This window comes from Narcine bancroftii, chromosome 12, assembly GCF_036971445.1.
Source record: "Narcine bancroftii isolate sNarBan1 chromosome 12, sNarBan1.hap1, whole genome shotgun sequence".
Lineage (NCBI taxonomy): Eukaryota > Metazoa > Chordata > Chondrichthyes > Torpediniformes > Narcinidae > Narcine > Narcine bancroftii.
Window position 1 is genome coordinate 85,663,349 of NC_091480.1, and position 13,358 is coordinate 85,676,706.

Sequence of the window (13,358 nt, forward strand, 5' to 3'; positions counted from 1 at the left end):
TTTCTTGGAGCTGTCTGAGGGCAAAGACCATGTCAGTAGTTCCTCTGTTTGCGCGAAAGCCGCACTGTGATTCTGGGAGAACATTTTCGGTGACACTAAGTATTATTCTATTTAGGAGAATCCTAGCGAAGATTTTGCCTGCAATGGAGAGCCGCGTGATTCCCCTGTAGTTTGAGCAGTCTGATTTCTTGCCTTTGTTTTTGTACAGGGTGATGATGGTGGCATCACGAAGATCCTGAGGCAGTTTACCTTGGTCCCAACAAAGCTTGAAAAACTCATGCAGTTTGACATGCTGAGTTTCGCCGCCAGCCTTCCAGACCTCTGGGGGGATTCCATCCATACCTGCTGCTTTGCCACTTTTCAGTTGTTCAATTGCCTTATATGTCTCCTCCCGGGTGAGGACCTCATCCAGCTCTAGCCTTAGGGGCTGTTGAGGGAGCTGGAGCAGGGCGGAATCTTGGACTGAGCGGTTGGCACTGAAAAGAGATTGGAAGTGTTCTGACCATCGGTTGAGGATGGAGATCTTGTCGCTGAGGAGGACTTTGCCATCTGAGCTGCGCAGCGGGCTTTGGACTTGGGGTGAGGGGCCGTACACAGCCTTTAGAGCCTCTGAAGTCGCCAATGTCCGCGCTGAGCTGGGTTCGCTTGGCGAGGCTAGTCCACCACTCATTTTGGATCTCCCGGAGTTTGCGCTGTAGATGGCTGCATGTGCGACGGAAGGCTTGTTTCTTCTCTGGACAGGACGGCTTTGTAAGGTGAGCCTGGTGGGCAGCTCGCTTCTTTGCCAGCAGCTCCTGGATTTCCTGGCTGTTATTGTCGAACCAGTCCTTGTTTTTCCTGGAGGAGAAGCCCAATACCTCTTCAGTATGGTAGTCTTCAGCTGATCCCAGAGGGTTTCAGGGGACGAGTCTATGAGGTGGATTGCATTGTCGAGCTTTGCTTTGAGGTTTGCCTGGAAGTTTCCTCTCACTTCGTCTGACTGCAGGTTTCCAACATTGAACATTGAGCAAAATACTTGAAAACACACAACCAGCCATACAGACAAATGATACATATTCAGTACATATAAAAATATATAAAAATAAATAAGTATCATTTAATAAATAGTGGAGCTCAAAGCAGTTCATTCAGTTGTTCGGCATTCTCACTGCATGTGGGAAGAAGCTGCTTTTCAGCCTGGTGGACCTCTCTCTGATACTCCTGTATCTCTTTCCCAATGGGAGTAGCTAAAAGATGCTGTGTGCAGGTTAGTAGGAGTCCTCAACAATCTTGTGCACACTCTTAAACTACAATCCTAGTAGATCGCATCAATGGTGGTGGGGGGGGTGGGGGGGGGGGAAGGGGAGGGAATCTCCAGCGATCCTCTCTGCCACTCTTCTGGTCCTCTAGATTGACCTCAAATCCAATGCTCTACACCAACTGAACCACAATTTGATTCAGCTAGTCAGGACGCTCTTGATAGAGGTCCTGCAGAAGTTTGACATGATGATGGCTGGTAGCCTCGTCCATTTTGGTCTTCTCAGGAAGTTCAGTTACTGTTGCGCCTTCCTGACAAATGAGGAGATGTTGTATGTCCAGGATAGGTCACTTCTTTAGTGGACTCTGAGGAAATTCTCCTCAACTGAGTGTTTAATGTGTAGTGGAGGGTGGTCATCCTGGACCTCCTTAAGTCTATAATCATCTCCTTTGTCTTGTCTATATTGAACTCAGGTTGTAACTCTTGCACCATAATCTCGAGATTTTCCATCTCTTTTCTGTAGTGTGATTCATTGTTGTTGCTGATGAGGCCAATTACAGTTGATTCATCTGCAAACTTGATGACACTGTTGGGGGTGCAATCGTGGACATGTGGAACCAAGGAACAATTTAGCAAGTAATTATCTCACAGAGGATGCTGTTTATGACTTGGATTGGGACCATATGTGGAAATCTTATTGGAGAGTTTCAACCTTGTAATAATGAGAAAGATGGTTCGGCACAGACTAAAAGGGCCAAGGGCACCTGTTTCTGTGCTGTAATGTTCTATGGTTCTAAGATGAACGTGTTCTTTAGAGGAGAAAAGTCTTTCAAGGCCATCAATATTGATTAACCATTGATTTATTGCTTTTTTTCTTTTTTTTTAACCATTCATTCTTACTTTACTATATCTCCAAATGATAAGTCAGTACCTTGACAGGTTCTCTTTGCAAAATAACATAAAATGTCTTCAGATGTGCAGAAAATAAGACTAGCAGAATGTCAGTGGAATAGGCAGACAGCAGCGCCCTCTGCTGTCTATTAATATAGTAAACATACATGTCATGAGATGGCACAAACCTCTCGACCTATAAATGGAGTCTCATGGTAAAACTTGACTTCCTGCTAGGAACCCAGATACATCCGTCAACGTCAAATTTTAGTTTTGCCAGATGTGTAATTAAAAACCTTCCAGCTCCTTTTCAGTGAGATGCATTCACCAAAGAAGCAAAGGAGGTTAACAAAATACTGACAGGTATAGAAAATTATAGCAATGGGGAAACATGGAATAAACTGTGTTCATTTCTTTTGGCTGAGGGGGAACCATTTCAGAAGCATTGACATATTAATAGGGTGGTCTAAAACCAAGGAGCAGCAATTTACTGTGGTTGGGTGGACTAAAGGATGGTGTGGCATGGGATGCAATGGCTAAACCTGGTGTTAGAGACAGAGGTCCTAATGAGATGATTTATGTAGTTTGCATGGACACAGTGGGCTGGAGACCCTGTTTCTCTTCTTCCTGACTCTTTCACTCTATTAATAAACAGAGTACTTGAATGTTTGTTTGAGGAGTTGAGATCTGCAGGGCTATGGACCATGTAGAAACCAACTCTCCTGGCTACCATAGTGCCGGGAAGAAGAACCATGACATAGTGGTCAGTAGTAATGTTGAGTATCTCAGGCCACAGGAGAGTTCCCTTTGTGATCATTGAATGTTGGAAACTTTTCTATTTAACCAAGCAGCCCAATATAACATTTATTTAATTTCTCATCCCATTACATCGACTCAAAAAGCACAATAGAGATGTTATAACAAAGTAAAGAGAAGATGGAAGAAGGTGTAAAGGTGCACGACTTGTAAAGTTTTCCAAAGTCCAATAAGGCAATTTTTTTTTTCCTGAACTGTTTGAGGAATCCTTAATGTCTCTGCAATGTGTTCCACTTTGAAATTTCTCATATGTGAGGTGCTGTGATGGGGTGTTCACCCACTTATCAACTTGTACCCGTAGTTCAGCATTAACAATATCAATAATTTCATGAGCAAAGTCTTGCTCTTCAGCTTTTTAAAATATAAATAATTTTGTTTTTTCTTGTCACAGCATGTTTTAGAGAGCGACCATGAAGGATGCCTCCACAAAATGCATTGTAATCACCTGTCTTGGGTAAACTTATACCTCTCATTTTGTTCATTTAGATTGGTCACAGTGTTTGAGCTACCGAAAGAAAATAGACACACACACCGAGAGCAGTTCAGTTTATACAAATGTTTATTACTAATTCAAAAGCTGATTTCACACTACAATATGCAAGCCCTTCCCAACTATACTTATCAACGCTTGGACTGGTCCCAACTGCCGAAGCGAGGCAACGACTGCACACTTGTAGTAGGTTGTCAGGGCGCTGGTAGCAGCTTCTCCACCTCCCCCGACCGGGACGTTGCTCGGACTCTGGCTGTTCTTCCTTCTTGACAAGGGGTGTTCCCACCCCTCGGAGAGTCTAAACTTCAGCAGCAGGACCACAGGCTTATATACCCCAAAAACAATTAATCATGTGCCTACTCCTTCTAATATTTGTCAGTCAAAATCAAAACTGAACATTACATTCTACAATTTAGAAGATTAATTATTATGGAACCAGGATGTTATAACTTCCTGGTTTATCTCGTAGATACAAAGACTTATTAAAACTTCTCGAGCAAGACAGGTTGTGACCAATTCGTCAATTTCAGAGTGTTGCATTTGACAACTGCTTTCCCTGGGCCTCACAGTGGAATTCCATTTCAAAATGTATGTTCAGATAAGTCCCCATGGCTGAGTTTAATTACATCTGCTAGTTCTGAAAGTAAGGTGACCTGCGTGTGGACCCAGTGTCGTCAGTTCCACATAAGCAAAAAGCATCTGGGTACATGGTTTTAATCCTCCATTACATTCCACCCCTTGGTCACAATCTGTCATTTGCGAGGCCTAACCAGTATTTGAGTACAGTGGGAGCGAAAAAAGAGAAATCAAAACAACAATTACAAAGATAAGCAATGACGCGAGCAACCAACGGAGGATAGTGTGGCCCACTCCCCCAAATGTAGCAGTTAGCCATGAGATAGGATTCCAACCAAGGCTCAAATTATCCTTGTTGGCCACAATACCCAGATACTGGAGCTCACGAACAGATTTTGAAACAAGCTGAACAATAACATATTTATATAAGCTGCACTTGAGGCTGGTGACTGAGGACTTCCTTGGTGTAATGCATCGGACCGTGTTTCCCATGGGGAACTCCCTTGGAACGTCCTCGACATTACAAATCCAATTGCTGGCATCAAAGCAGCTGTTAAGCCAGATCACCAGGAGTGTAAAATGGAGAACCTGGAACAAAGAAGCCTGACACATGTCACTCACGATACCATAAGCGTTCAGTGTTTAAACAGACTAAATCATCCTGTCCCTCAATAGCTACCCACCGAGTGTTACCCTGGGCAAGTGTCACTATTTCCCCTTTTACAGGAGGGCCACTACCTGGTGGTGCCACCCATACTTTTTGTCCAACATTCTCTAGTTCAGGAATCGGGGGCAATGACTGTTATTCCTCTGGAATAGGCTGTAATTCAGGAGCGTGAAGAAGTCGGTGGAAAGGTGTACCTCCTTTTAAAGGGCGATGATTCAAATTGTCGACTGCCTGCTGCAGCACATGGCACCATCCCTTCTGGGTCCCCAGTGATGTTAACAAACGAATTTGTTCCTTCAGTAAGCCGTTCATTTGTTCAACTAACCCGGCAGCCTGCGGGTAATAAGGAATATGGTGGACCCATAAAATACCGTTGTCATTTGCCCAATCACAGATTGCTTTCCCGGAGAAGTGCGAGCCATTATCAGAGTGAATCTCCTCTGGAACATCATAACGATAAATCAAATGGTTTAGTCCTTGGATAGTGCTAGCTTGGTCAGCCGTCTTGGTGGGAAAAGTAAAAACCAGGCCCGAAAAGGTGTCAACCATTACTAGGACGTAATATTTACCCATACAGTCTAGCATGGGGCCTATGTAATCAATTTGCCAGACCGCAGCTGAGTGAGCACCCCGTTTTATTTGGCCATGCGGACCAGGTGGAACGGTATGGAACTTCACAAGCTGACATTCTGGGCATGTACGTACGACCATGCGGACATCATCCTGATGGACGGATAAAGCATGTGTACGGGACCACATAGCTGATCCCTTCTCCCCCAAATGACCACTCTGTTCATGTGCCCATCGAGCCAGGGGGACGGTATCAGCACAGCTGATAGTGGCAAGCTGATCTGCTACTGCATTATGTTGAGCCATGTTAGTCGCCATATTGGTATGGGCATCAACGTGATAAACGGTTATCTCACGATGGTGGGAAGCATCCCACAACAGCTGCCACAACTCTTTGCCCCATACTGGGCGGTCATGTATCATCCAGTTGTTCTTTTGCAAATCAGGCATCCATACCACAAGTCCATTAGCCAAAGCCCAGGAATCAGTAAACAGGCGAAGAGGGTGATCATGGGGATCTAGTGGTAAAGTGACTGCCTTCAACTCAGCATACTGACTGGAGCCACCATCCCCCTCCTCCGATAAGTGAGTTCCTGACCTGGGATGGTAAGCCACCTGTTCGTGTATGCGGCCCACCCCTTCAGGCCCTCTGGTCGCACGACTCTGAATATACCACTTCCATTTAACAATAGAAGACTGCTGAGCCCGCCCGATCTTTAGATTAGCATCATTAGCCAGGACCCAATTCATTATAGGAAGTGCAGGTCGCAATTGAACATCTGCATCACCTGTCATTCTTTCAGTCTCTAGCAGGGCCCAGTAACAGGCTAGTAACTGTTGTTCAAAAGCAGAATAACGAGCGGCAGCCTCGGGCATGATATGTGACCAGAATCCCAGTGGGACTCGGCGACCCTCTTGTTTCTGCCAGAGGCTCCAGGAGGCCACATCATCAATATAATGGTGAATTGAGAGGGAAGGCGATACTGGAAGGTGGGTGAAGGTATACTGGCGCACCTTCCAGGTAAAGGCGAACTGATCCTGTGAGTCCTCAGCTATAAGAATACTGAAGAAGGCATTAGCGAGATCAATGACAGCATACCATGTTCCTGAGTTCCCAGTAGCAATGTTTTCAATAAGGGTGACAATGTCCGGAACTGCTGAAGCAAGTGGTGGGGCATGTTTGTTCAAAAAACGATAATCAACTGTCATTCTCCAGGAGCCGTCCGGCTTCTGGACCGGCCAAACGGGGCTATTAAAGGGCGATGTTACGGGCCTCACTACCCCTTCTTCTTGCAGAGCATCGATGGTGGCAGTAATCTCTTCCTGCCCCCCAGGGAGACGATATTGTGGAATGCACACTGGTTTCATGGGGGCTGGCACCATCACAGGATCCCACTTAGCCTGACCCACTACTAGTTTTTTTGTAATAGTTCGAATTCCAAATTCAAATCCCCCTTGGCTAGTATTAAGGGCCATACCGGCCAACATATTAATACCCAGGATACACTCGTCAGTAGCAGCCACCAGGGCATGTAACAAGACAGGGGAAGGGCTATCACCCACCATGGCACAGACTTTTATTTCCTTTGCCAGGGTGACCGCTCCTCCCAACCCCTCTATACGAAAGGCCGGTCCAGTCCAGAGGTCGGGATTACCAGGAATCACCGAGTGCTCTGCACCGGTGTCGACCAAAGGCAAGTATTGGCGATCATTACCCCCACCCCAGTGGATTGTTAACGGTATGTAGGGCCGCGGATCCCCGTGTGTGCACCGTGTCTCGATGGAGTAGACACGGGAATCCTGCCCACACCTTCAGGCTTCAGAAGGGTTCGGGGGCTTCCAGGACCACATGCTATTGTTATCTTTAAGAGCCTGTTTAACCCATTGTTTTACCTCATCATGAGTAACTGGAGCAGGAGAAGCCAGCTCGATAGAAGCAGCAGTGGGAGCAGAAAGCACAGCTGGGCCAGGAGGACTCAGCAGCTGGGGATGATGTTCCCCTGCTTTTTGCCTAAATCGATCTCCAATGGTAGCCAGCTCTTTTACAATGAAATCACGGATCATTGACTCCTTCTGACCCCTGTTCCCACTTTGGCTCACAGGGTCCTCCACCCAGTCTAGGGGAGGAGGTGGAGGCCATCCAACAGAGGGAGTAGGCCATAGAGCATAAGCAGGGGTTTGGGTATTTTCCCCTGGGTCCACATGGGAAACCGGGGTATCTATCCCTTCCATCTCTACCCTTACATCATCCCCCCTTCTGTCTGTTTGGGAAATCTGCTGCCTTATAGGGCGGGCGTGAATAGCAGATGGAGAGGGTAGTATGTTAGACACATGCTGAGGAGTATCTGCATTATTACCATTGTCATTCCAGATATTCCCATCCCAATCCTCAATTACATCAGGATCGTCACCATTCCTTATCATGGCATGAATACGATATGGATCGGGTTCTACTCCATGCCTTTCCTTATCTGCATAGAGCTGCTGCTGGAGTTTAATATTACGGCAAATCATTTGAACATGCTTATCTTCCCATTCTTTGGCTCTGTCCTGACTGGTGCGAACAATTTCGCTCATCATGGAACAGCATTGTCGCAGGACTTGTAGCTCCTCCTCTAATTGCTTTCTTTTGCACTGAGATTCTACTTCTCTTTGAATTAATTCTGCTTCACGCTGAACGGAGTGGCGTAATGCTGTGGCCAGCAACCAAAAACCATTTGTCAGCGTTCCCTTTTTATCAGGAAATTTACTTTGTCGAAGGAGAGTGGCAACCCGCTCTCCCAGAGGTGCACTTGATGAGTCTAACTTCTCATCCCAACTAATGGGTGGTCCCAACAAAGACAGGGTATTGGCCAACATGCCAAACCCATCGTCTTTGGAAGTCCATCCAGGAATCAAGAACTGCTCAGGGCTCACCTGTTTCTTTCGGCGAAACATCTTGAGACCAACCCTGCTCGCTGCGCCAATTGTCTTGGGTAAACTTATACCTCTCATTTTGTTCATTTAGATTGGTCACAGTGTTTGAGCTACCGAAAGAAAATAGACACACACACCGAGAGCAGTTCAGTTTATACAAATGTTTATTACTAATTCAAAAGCTGATTTCACACTACAATATGCAAGCCCTTCCCAACTATACTTATCAACGCTTGGACTGGTCCCAACTGCCGAAGCGAGGCAACGACTGCACACTTGTAGTAGGTTGTCAGGGCGCTGGTAGCAGCTTCTCCACCTCCCCCGACCGGGACGTTGCTCGGACTCTGGCTGTTCTTCCTTCTTGACAAGGGGTGTTCCCACCCCTCGGAGAGTCTAAACTTCAGCAGCAGGACCACAGGCTTATATACCCCAAAAACAATTAATCATGTGCCTACTCCTTCTAATATTTGTCAGTCAAAATCAAAACTGAACATTACATTCTACAATTTAGAAGATTAATTATTATGGAACCAGGATGTTATAACTTCCTGGTTTATCTCGTAGATACAAAGACTTATTAAAACTTCTCGAGCAAGACAGGTTGTGACCAATTCGTCAATTTCAGAGTGTTGCATTTGACAACTGCTTTCCCTGGGCCTCACAGTGGAATTCCATTTCAAAATGTATGTTCAGATAAGTCCCCATGGCTGAGTTTAATTACATCTGCTAGTTCTGAAAGTAAGGTGACCTGCGTGTGGACCCAGTGTCGTCAGTTCCACATAAGCAAAAAGCATCTGGGTACATGGTTTTAATCCTCCATTACATCACCTGCCCCGGCTCTTCCCAAGCCTGCGACCTCCAAACAGAGGACAAAGGCGCCAAGTGCATGGGAGCACGATAACCTGGAGGCTCCTCTCCAAACTTCATGCCATCCTGACTTGGAAATATGTCACCCTTTTTTCATTTAGATCCTCCTAGTTGCTCCCGACCCAAAAGATTGAGAGTCCCTTCACCAGGAGTGCAGGCAATTCAATTCCACCTTCTCAAAAATAATTAAGGAATACAGCAAATCAACAAGGTATCAACGTTTGTATGTTTTTAACTGTTATTGTTAGAAGAGAGGTTCTCAACCTTTTTCTTTCCACTCACATTCCACTTTAAGTATTCCCTATGCTGTAGGTGCTCTGTGATTAGTAAGGAATTGCTTAAGGTGGTAGCCGAATGGGAAAAAAATGTTTGAAAACCGCTGTTTTGATCGTACCTCATTGAGTCATTATGTGCACGGTTTCTTAGCTCCAAAGGAAATGGGCCAATGACAACTTTTCTCAAGCAAAATATTTCAGTAACAATTGGATTTAGAGCAGTGATTCTCAACCTTCCCTTCCCACCTTAAGCAATCCCTGACTAATCACAGAGCACCGATGGCATAGGGGATACTTAAAGTGGCAAGTGAGTGGAAAGAAAAAGGTTGAGAACCAGTATGTTAGAACATGAACATAAATAATATTTCAGTTATTTTCACAGTCCTCCTTTATGTCTTTTATTTCCTTAATGGTATGATAGCTGAAAATGCTTTGAAGTTGCCACTCAAGCATCTGAACTCACCACTGCTCTAACAGGCGAATGGTTTCTTTCCCAAAATAAAACCTATACATTAGTTATTAACTATGTTCCTTGAGTTTAGAAATTAGAGAGCTGTTCTTTCATTCTCGCCTGTTTGATGGATATTTTGATTTGTTCACTTTTGTTTTGAATCCGGTTACGCATGTATAAATGGTGCTTGCTATCAGCAACAATAAGGTGAACTTCCCATTCCACGCAAGTGCAGAAAAGAGACGTGGCCTATTCCAGGGAAGTGATGTCCCCTCCTGCAGCTTCACCACATTCAAAACCTGAGAAACAAACAACCAGAACTTTCCCTTTTTATTTTTAAACAGAAAAAAAACTACTTATTTAAGGCAAATACATTGCAAGAAATATTCATTTTTTTTTGTCAAAACATATTTTGTTTTGCATTCAGAAATAAATACAGAAACTCATAAATATTTGGAGGGTTTCTTCACATCTAAAGCCTCAGGAACATTTAAACCTTGTTTCATTAAAATATACTTTTATGTGGCAGCATGTAGCCTGTTTACTACTTATAGAAGACATGTATTTTAGATGGAAATTTTCATTCGTACGTGGTGACAAAAGCCTCCTTGGGTTGTGGAAACCCACAATGGAAGCACCAAGCAATTCCAAAAATGCTGTATGTGGAACCTGATACTTCATCCACCAACCTCCTGATCAGATGAAAAAGGTTTGAACTTCAGTTACGTCATGAACATCTTTTAATATTATCTTCACTAAGCTTTCACCAGAAATATTTTTTATCTCCTAAAATTAAATGGTTGGCGCCTGGTTTAGATGCAAATGACTTTTTGCCTAGTCTTAAATGACTTGCAGATTCACCCCACTTGCATTAAAAAAAAAGTACTGTACAATTAAACCTGGTGATGCAGACTGGACTTTCACCAAAAGTTAGCCGGGTTAGCCTCGACTTTGAAATTCTTTTCCACATTGTAACACGTGGACCCTCCCAAGTAAATGAACAGCAATTTTTTTTTCAATGTTTGCTTCCTGAAAGAAAATTGGTGATTTATGATGACAACACAAAGGTTATTTCAGATTTGCTACATCATGTAGGAATTTGGAGAAACATTAACTTTGAATGAATTTAGCGGGTTTAATCTCCCAATGATGCTGTCACATTGCAACAATAGTCGGCCAGCATTGATAGATTCCAGTTGTTCGGATACCACTTTTCCATGGTCGCAATGTCCTGGTGAAACCTTTCACCATGTTCGTCACTGACTGCACCGAGATCAGCCGGGAAGATGTCCAAGTGTGAATGACACGTTGTACTTCATGGTTTTGTAGCTTGATAGACTTAAAATATGAGAGGAAATCACAAAAATAGGTTATATTAAAATAATACTTATACAAGATCGGAACGTTTTAAGGTAATTTTCATGATCAGCTGCCCAAAATACCTAAAATACAGCCAAAAGTGTTCAAGAAGCAAATTCTTCATTGTCCAGGGTTATTTAAATTAAAATCATTATTTAGAGATTAAATCATTTGGCATTTCTGTCCAAAATATCTGTCAATAAATAAATACTTTGAAGAATGTGTGTACTTTAGACTTTACGACAAGCACTAATGGTACAAGGACAGCTTTTCCCCCGCTGCCATCAGATTCCTGAATAATCAATGAACCAAAGGCATTGCCTTAGTTCTTGTGCTCTATTATTTCTATATTTTTACGGTAATGTCGTAAAATGGTTATAATATGAATGTTCGCACTAATGATGCTACCACAAAATACCAAATTTCATGTTCAAGGCAATAAATTGTGATTTTGATTCTGTCATGTTTGCATTGGGGTTATGCATACACTTCAGGTTTATATAACAGTCTTAATATGATGGGATCGCACCAAATAGCTTGACAAATTATTGGCGGGAGGAAAGGAAGCTGCTTAACTTGTTTCACATCTCAGCCATTTCAACACGTGCCTTCCCAAACCAAGCTCCACTTTCTGGAGATTTCTCAGATTCATTGGACATCAATGCAGAAGAGGCTCAACTTCTGAAAGTGGTCGGAAAGGAAGAGGAATGAAAGCCAGGTGGAAAAATAAGACTGAAAGAGGTGTCTCAACAGGACAGCTCTGGAAATGGGTCCCAGAACAAGAGGTCCTCTGGGTAGATCCAAAAATAAAGCTCCAATGGAAACGATGGGATGTATTTTGCTTGTCAAGTATGAATGGGAGGTAACTCTTAACCTGTACATTTTTATTGAATCTTTCCTCAATTCTTAAAATAAAACTGAATCTCCCAGAACCTCTCACCTAGGAGAGCATTTTCAATTTATTTCACTCTCTTTAATGAAATATTCCTTTTGTAAATCGAGGAATGATGTATTAAGTTTTACACTTGTGAAATAATCTCATCAAATGTAATACCTATTATTGTTTCTAGATCATGATTTTAACTTAAATGAAATGATGTAATTCCATAGTAATCCAGAAATGTAAATAGGAAATTAACTGGCTTCAACAGGAGTTGTAAAGAGAGAAACAAATCAAATGGAATGTAAGTGTAATTCTCTTACAAGTACAATTGCAAACAGGGATTAGTGAATGGACTTATTTAACACAAACGTCAGGCACATCCATTTCACTGATAGATCACTCATTAATGACTTTTGCTGAAAATATTAAAAAATGCAAAGGAACTAAAACGTTAATTAAACTGCAGTGCGTGTTCAATTGTTATACAGAGGATCGCTGTTTTTTTGGACACGTAACTGAACAGTTTCCTTTCGAAATTACATTTGCAAGAATTTCCTGACGTTAAGGATATTTGCAAACACATTGAATGACTTTTCAAACAGAGGAAGACAAACCAGATCATCCCTTTGTCATGTTGCAGGGACTTTCAGCTAGGTTGAAGTCCCCTCTTACAGCAATAAAGTCCTGTTTGTATCTTTATACTGGAACAAAGCTGCTTATATTATAATATTTGGATATATAAATATTTTATAATTGTAGAGCTCGTCGAAAGAACCAAAGACTTGTTGATCCAAACCAAGGCTTTTATTAGCAAAAGGCAGGAGCTCGCCGACCAGTCCGGTGAATGACACGTTGTACTTCATGGTTTTGTAGCTTGATAGACTTAAAATATGAGAGGAAATCACAAAAATAGGTTATATTAAAATAATACTTATACAAGATCGGAACATTTTAAGGTAATTTTCATGATCAGCTGCCCAAAATACCTAAAAGAACCAAAGACTTGTTGATCCAAACCAAGGCTTTTATTAGCAAAAGGCAGGAGCTCGTCACAGGTGGCCGACCAGTCCGGAATGATCTGACCTGGCTAGGGACACAACCCTTTAAGGCCCAGACGGTAGGCGCGGCTAAGCTCTCAGCCAATCGCTGTAAGCACAGTCTAGATACTGTAACTATATACACTATATACATTGGTGATAGGTCTGTACGTTCACAATAATAAAGCAAACTGGGCATAGTAAAGGGAGAATAGTAAACTGACAAATATTCGCATAAGTTGAATGGTCGGTTTCACCGGCAATCAGAGGTAAACACACATTAATGCCTCTCGTGTGTGTTCTTGCATCTGACCTCCCATTTT

At 43.1% G+C, this 13,358-nt stretch overlaps 1 long non-coding RNA gene across 2 annotated transcripts in view; it reads left to right on the forward strand.

Moving 5' to 3' along the window:
* The window catches only part of LOC138747795 (uncharacterized), a 128,066-nt gene that overhangs the window by 114,479 nt on the left and 229 nt on the right, over window positions 1-13,358 (forward strand). The gene's annotated exons all lie outside the window — the stretch shown is intronic.